This window comes from Papaver somniferum, chromosome 10, assembly GCF_003573695.1.
Source record: "Papaver somniferum cultivar HN1 chromosome 10, ASM357369v1, whole genome shotgun sequence".
NCBI classification, from domain to species: Eukaryota; Viridiplantae; Streptophyta; class Magnoliopsida; order Ranunculales; family Papaveraceae; genus Papaver; species Papaver somniferum.
The window spans coordinates 15,287,326-15,293,903 of NC_039367.1; positions in this window are offsets into that span (position 1 = coordinate 15,287,326).

Below are 6,578 nucleotides of genomic sequence, written 5' to 3' on the forward strand. Positions count from 1 at the left end.
ATTATCTATCTCAATTGGGTCTTCCACGAAATCAATCAATTTGGTTTCATTCTCAATCTCCATCTCTTCAACACTCTCGTCGTCTGAGTCAAATTCCGCTCTCAAGAACTCTTCTTCAGTATAAATTTTGGGGTATTCTGTATGAGTATCCGTTTAGGGAATAATCGGGTCTACTTCTTGCAAGTCGACCGGTCTAAAAACATTGTAATATGTATGTTCATTGTAACGTTGATATGCATTTGAGTATGTCACACCGTTTATAACAATGGTTCGGTCATACCAAGGCTTCTCCTTTTGAATAGGCAAATGATCATTATTATGATCTGGAGTTGGAATAACTTCATCACTGTTACAAAGTCTTTCCAAAGGTTGCTCAACCTTCTCCATTTCCTCCTTAATTTGATTCATGTTCCTTATTAAGTTTTTTATGCCCTCTTGAAGTTCTTGGAGATGCTCACATCGTTTCTGTTCAATTGTATGGAGCGCTTGTTGATGTTGAGCCATCGCTTGGATTAATTGGTCAAGACGTTCATCATAACCCACACCTTCACTCACCACACTATTTCCAGACCAAGTCTCCCCTTTTTGAATAGGTGAATGATCATAAAAACGATCAGAAGTTTGGTTAGATATATTGAAGTGAAATTCGGTTGATGTGTTGTTCTCCACACTTAGTTGTTCACTAAGGGGTTCCGGCGTGGACAATTTTGCCTTGAACTGAAGAATCAACCAATCAAGCTTCTGTTCACTTTCATAAGAAAAACGATTAGAAGCACAACTATCCTCCTATCCTTGTGATTGTTCACTTACATGCCCGTCATAAGGTTGTTGACATGTATGAGAATATCCATAAGGTTTCATGGGATATTGATCACATCCAAAAGATTGGTTTTGATTATACCCATAGGATGGTTGGTAGTTGTCATAATATTGAGATTGAAAACCATATTGATTACCACAGTTGGATTTGTAATCTTGTGCTCCGTACATGTTATTTCCGTAAGGAAACATGACGACTCACAAGAACAAAATAGAAAATAAAAACAAAACTCTAAAAAAAAATACAAGCTAAACGAATAACAAATCAATTAGCGACTGCTCCCCGGCAGCGGCGCCAAAATTTGTATGGGCTGTCGTAGGCACAACAAATTAATAAAGATATTTCCCACTAATTAACTTGTAATATAGCGGTAGTAAGAGATCGTTTCCACAGAGAGCTGTGTAATTGATAGGTTATTTGATCAGCAAGATAAAGTAAATAACAAAGGGGGTTTGGTTGTAAGATAAATAGAAAGACAATGAAGAAAAGAGATGAGTAAGGAATCCTTCGCCGTTACCAAGCGTTAACAGGATTAGAATACTTATCTATCTTCCATTTAGAATCATTCATCACCAACCGTAGAATAGCAGCTAGCTCAATGCTATCCCCAAAACTCCTTATACCACGGATACAGAAGCTCTCCAATATCAGATTTTATTCAACCGAACCACCAAGTAGTAGCTCACTCAAGGTGTAATCCAATCGAGTGCTTTAGGCTTTGTGTAGGTTATTCCTAGTAGTTAAACTCTTATATCAAGGTTTACTTGCTGGTGTTGTCTTCACACACGATTCCTCCACAGAATCCCTATGTAAGGTCTCGGGATTTCTACTTGTGTAGAGAGTTAATCGACGATTACTTATCTCCTAACTTCTACTAGCAATAGAACGATCAATAGATCAATCTAGCGTGCACTCCAATCAATCTAAGAATCACTCATAAACCATAGATATAATAAAGACAAACAATGATGATAAAAACTCTCAATAGATTTGTATTATTAATAAAGCTTCACGCTTAAAACATTGAATTCATCTTTAATCAACAAAGGTTTAGTTTCTAATGATTACACAATTACTCGGTTTCCTCCTAAAGGGGTAATACATAAAATATTAATGAAGAACAAAAGTATAATATGATATTATCGTTGATGACCTAATATCTTTTTATAGGTTTACATTGCTTGACCTTCAAGTATTTAGTTCAGTTCAAGAACCCGACCCGAAAATATAAAATAACGACTCCAAACGTGACCTTAGGCATTCCAAGGAGTTTATGCATGTTTTTCTACTTGCTAGGTATGCGTACCCATAGGTGTACCTCAAATTCCAGCAGAAATTTTTGGAACTTAGGTATGCGTACCCGTACCTTACTGACTTCGGTATTCAATAAAAGCTTGTTTTGGCCACAACTTCTTCATCCGAACTCGGAATGACCTCATTCTTTTTGAATTATTTTTATCTTTCAATTATCTTCAAGATGGTGATGATAAATCCTTAATTTGAATGAGTTAATCTTGGTCTTTGGACCTTCTCTTGATTTTGAGCGTTTTGCTCCTTTTCGTCGCAGTTCTTCCACTTCTCTTGAACTTGGGCACTTTGATACTTGGAATACTTCTCTTATTAGCTCTTTTCAGAACTTTTTAGATCATTTTGGATGATTCACCTAATAGAGACAAATAAGAGAAAACAAGAGTAATAATACGAATACATGCAAGAATAATAGCTTAAACAAGTATGGAATGGACGCTAAAATCATATGAATTATGCACTTATCAATTAGTTGGTTTCCTAATATTAAAATCATTTTAAGATGCTGGTCTCTACACAAGAATATTAAAATAATTTATCAAAGCACAAGGGCACATGAAGAAACATTGTTATCTTGACAAAACGAAAATATGAGACCAAAAGCATTATTATAGAAAATCAATTAAATTCTCTTATATACATCATCAGGTTTCATCGTGTACCCTAGTAGAGAGATTATTTAGCCATTACAAAATAAGAAGAAAGGCTACGAAAAAGAAAGGAAACTACACTAATGCTCGGCAGAACCGGCTTCCTCCGGTTTATAACTTCTCTCTGTTTATATATATATATATATATCTACCACTCAACTTCTTTCCATAAATGGTCATGCAAAATGTTTATTATATTAATCTCCATATATATTGCATGCATGTACAGAGTATATACGGAATACTCTCCATTTGAAGAACCGACTTCCTACGGTTTATAACTTCTCCTTGTTTATATATATGTCTACTACTCAACTTCTTTCCATAAATGGTCATGCAAAATTTTTATTATAATCTCCATATATAGGGTCGAGATCGTCTGTGCCACTGCTTGGGTGTGCCCTATGTGCCATACCAATAGAAACACGCCACATCATTCCTCTCATTAACCATGACTAACTAAATAGATTTTCTATTTATACAACACTAATCGATTAGGAAAGATAATTAATTAGTTAAAGAAGATATTACAAATCCAAGAGAAAATACCGTGTTTCTATTGGTGTGGCACATAGGGCACACCCAAGCAGTGACACAGACAATCTGGACCCCCATATATATTGCTTTTTTTTTTGGTAAGTCCAATGAATAACAAATATTTACAAAGAGTTTACAAGAAAATAGGTCCAAGGACCCCAAAAACTTACAAACTACTTAAATATGAAATAAGAGATATTTGGATATTCTAAAGACCTTAGAAAATAAGGCCTTTCATCATAATTCATGCCAACTCCATTCCTAAGCAAACAATCTCTATTAGCCATAGTATCCACTCCAAAATTGGCTTCACGATAGCTGGGCACATAACAAATTGAATCATATTTGCTTTGAATATCACTCCACCTTTGTCGAACGAACCAAGGGAGATTTTTAGTAGAAAGAGTCGTAATAGCTCCTATAGAATCTGATCTCACCAAAACTTTTCACACTTCCCATTTCAAAGCCCATTCCAGGCCCACAATTACACCATTAGTTCTTCCCAAACCAATGCTCATGGCTCCTACAAAATTACAGTCTGCATCCCTCACTACAACACCAGCACCAGCTACCCCAGGGTTGCCTTTTGCAGCACCGTCGCAACATAATAATAATTCATCTCTATTTGGAGCATTCCAAAAACATTCCACCGGCTGAGAGCTCTTTACTTTTCTACGAACCACGCGGAAGAAGTTCAAAATCTCTAGGTATGATGTTGTATTATACATAAAACTCTTTAAACGAGCAGAATACTCATGAACTTTCTGCTTTAAAAAGTGCAAGTTTGCTGAATAGTTTTTGAAACAAGCCATATTCCTGAAGTTCCACAGCTCCGCGCGAACAACCATGTTTGCCAACAGCTAAAGATCTTTGATAATACAACTCCTACCCTTTGCAAACTTGTAAGCAGTAATCAGATCATAGTGAGCTTGCAAAGAAAAAATACTTGAAATCCAATCCAAGACTTGTCGCGCAAAAGAACAGCTCCACTGAATATGCTCTAGAGATTCTTCTTCCAACTTGTAGAGATAACACTTGTTAGCAAGATTTACTTTGAATCTGCTCCTGATTTTATCTTGCGTAGCACAAGCTTCCCTAAACAACTTCCAGTTTTTTGCTGCTAGATTTGGATGATAGCTTTCTTCCACAAAAGGCCATACACCTCCAAAACTGGATACTTCTTCCTGATAGGCTGTTTCACTGAACTGACAGTGAACTTACAATTAAGTTCTGGCATCCAAACCCTGAAATCTTCTCCACCTTGCGGCACAGGTAGGTTGGTTAGATCAACTCCAGCACGAATCAAGTTCTGAACATGAATACCCTGCAACTGCCAAGCATTATCAACGAAAATATCGCTAACCTTGATAGAACTATCAAGATCAGGTTCACCCAGTCTAGCTGCAATACTGTCATTCCCATACCACACATCAAAGTATAGAAAAGTTGTTCTCCCGTCACCAAGAAGAACTTTGGTATTATTATCAACCAGAGAATGCACCAGCCTAACTCCCGGCAAAATAGAGGATCTATATATATTGCATGCATGTACAGAACATGGAATATTCTCCATTTGAAATGATGTTGATGCTTTTATCTCCTCTTCCACGTGCTTTCCTGTTGCCCACAATTATGTTAGAGAATGTTGACATGTATGGAGTCAAACATGCCCATAAAAGGAAGTCTTCTTATTCCCCCCACCACACATATATATATATAACCATCAGGGGCTAGTCCAGTAGACCAGGAGCCTGACTCTCAAGTAGGAGGTCAATGGTTCGAGTCTCCGCTCAATCGTAAATTATACTAACTTTAACACGAGTTTAAGAGGACCGAGTTTGTTCAGTGGGGAGTAAGCCGGTGGCTACGTTGCCAGGGGGAAGAACGGGCATATGCCTAGCATTAAAATAATAATAATAATAATAATAAAAATATATATATATATGGTGGAGACAAGAAAAAAAAATTGATGAAAAAAGGGAATATATTAATTAAGATATAAAGTGTGTTACATGTACAGGAACATCTTTGTCAAATATATTGGAAGTAACATTTGACTTGGATATTCTAATTTGTAACTGTGAGGACTTAAGGCTCAAATTCTTCCGCCTAGGTTCTTTTGCAATGTAGTCTGCAACAGAATTGTATTTCATGTTTATATACTACACCTGAGCTTGGGGGATCTTGTCTAGAGTTGATATAGTCTTATGAATGGTATTATCTGCGCTCCACGGAGAAGAATTGCACGCCTTGTTGATAGTCTCTGCCATCATTTTTAAATGACCATTTGCATTTAATTATTTTCTTCTTCCACGTTTCGCACTAGAGCTGGCAACCGGGCGGGCCGGGGCTGGCCCGTTACGGGTTCTACGGGTTCGGGTTAATACGGGTCGAAACCCGCGGGTGGAAATTCTTCGCGGGTTAGCATTTCTTCAACCCGTACCCGTAACGGGCTGAACTTGCGGGCTCACGGGTTAGCCCGCCCGTATATCAGATCTGAATAACTCATTTCACATAACTCATTTCATATTTAGATTCATTTCAAATTTTCAATCAACAACAGATTCACTAGTGACACTACCAAAATTTAAAAATCTAGTGAAACAAAATGATAAAATTGAAAATCTTAACAAGTAACAACTGTTTAATAGTAATACTAATACCAATATACCATTATACCAGTTACACAGTCAGTCAGTCACAGTTACAATTACACAGTTCAACAAAGAAAAATACCCTTTGAGAATCGATACCGTAGTAACTAGTAATACCATTATACCATACCATAGATCCTGCACAAAATATATATTGTGGTTAAACCAAAAACTGATAACTGTCCAAAAAAACATCTCCAATCTCTTTTCTATACAAAATTTGGAGACACTGTGATAATTGTCTGTCCAAAAAACAATTTGTCCAAAAAACATTCTCATTTTCCATGTCTATCTTTGAGTTGCTCCAACTAATCATTATTATGAATCTGTAATTCCAAGCAAAAATAAATCAAACAAAAAAAAAGAAACAAGTCAGAATTTGCATATTTACCCCGCTTTATATTGAAGAAGTATGCAACTACGCATACTAATCAGACGCATAAGAACTTACTTCGCCATCCTCCAATGCCTCATCCTCCAATACACCAAGTTCAAATCCTAATACATCTTCTCCAATAAGCCCATTTTCCTCATCCAAATCTTCTTTTCCTACATGGATAAAAAGTTAAAAACCATCGAAGTTAAATATGAAATTTAGATATTCAACTA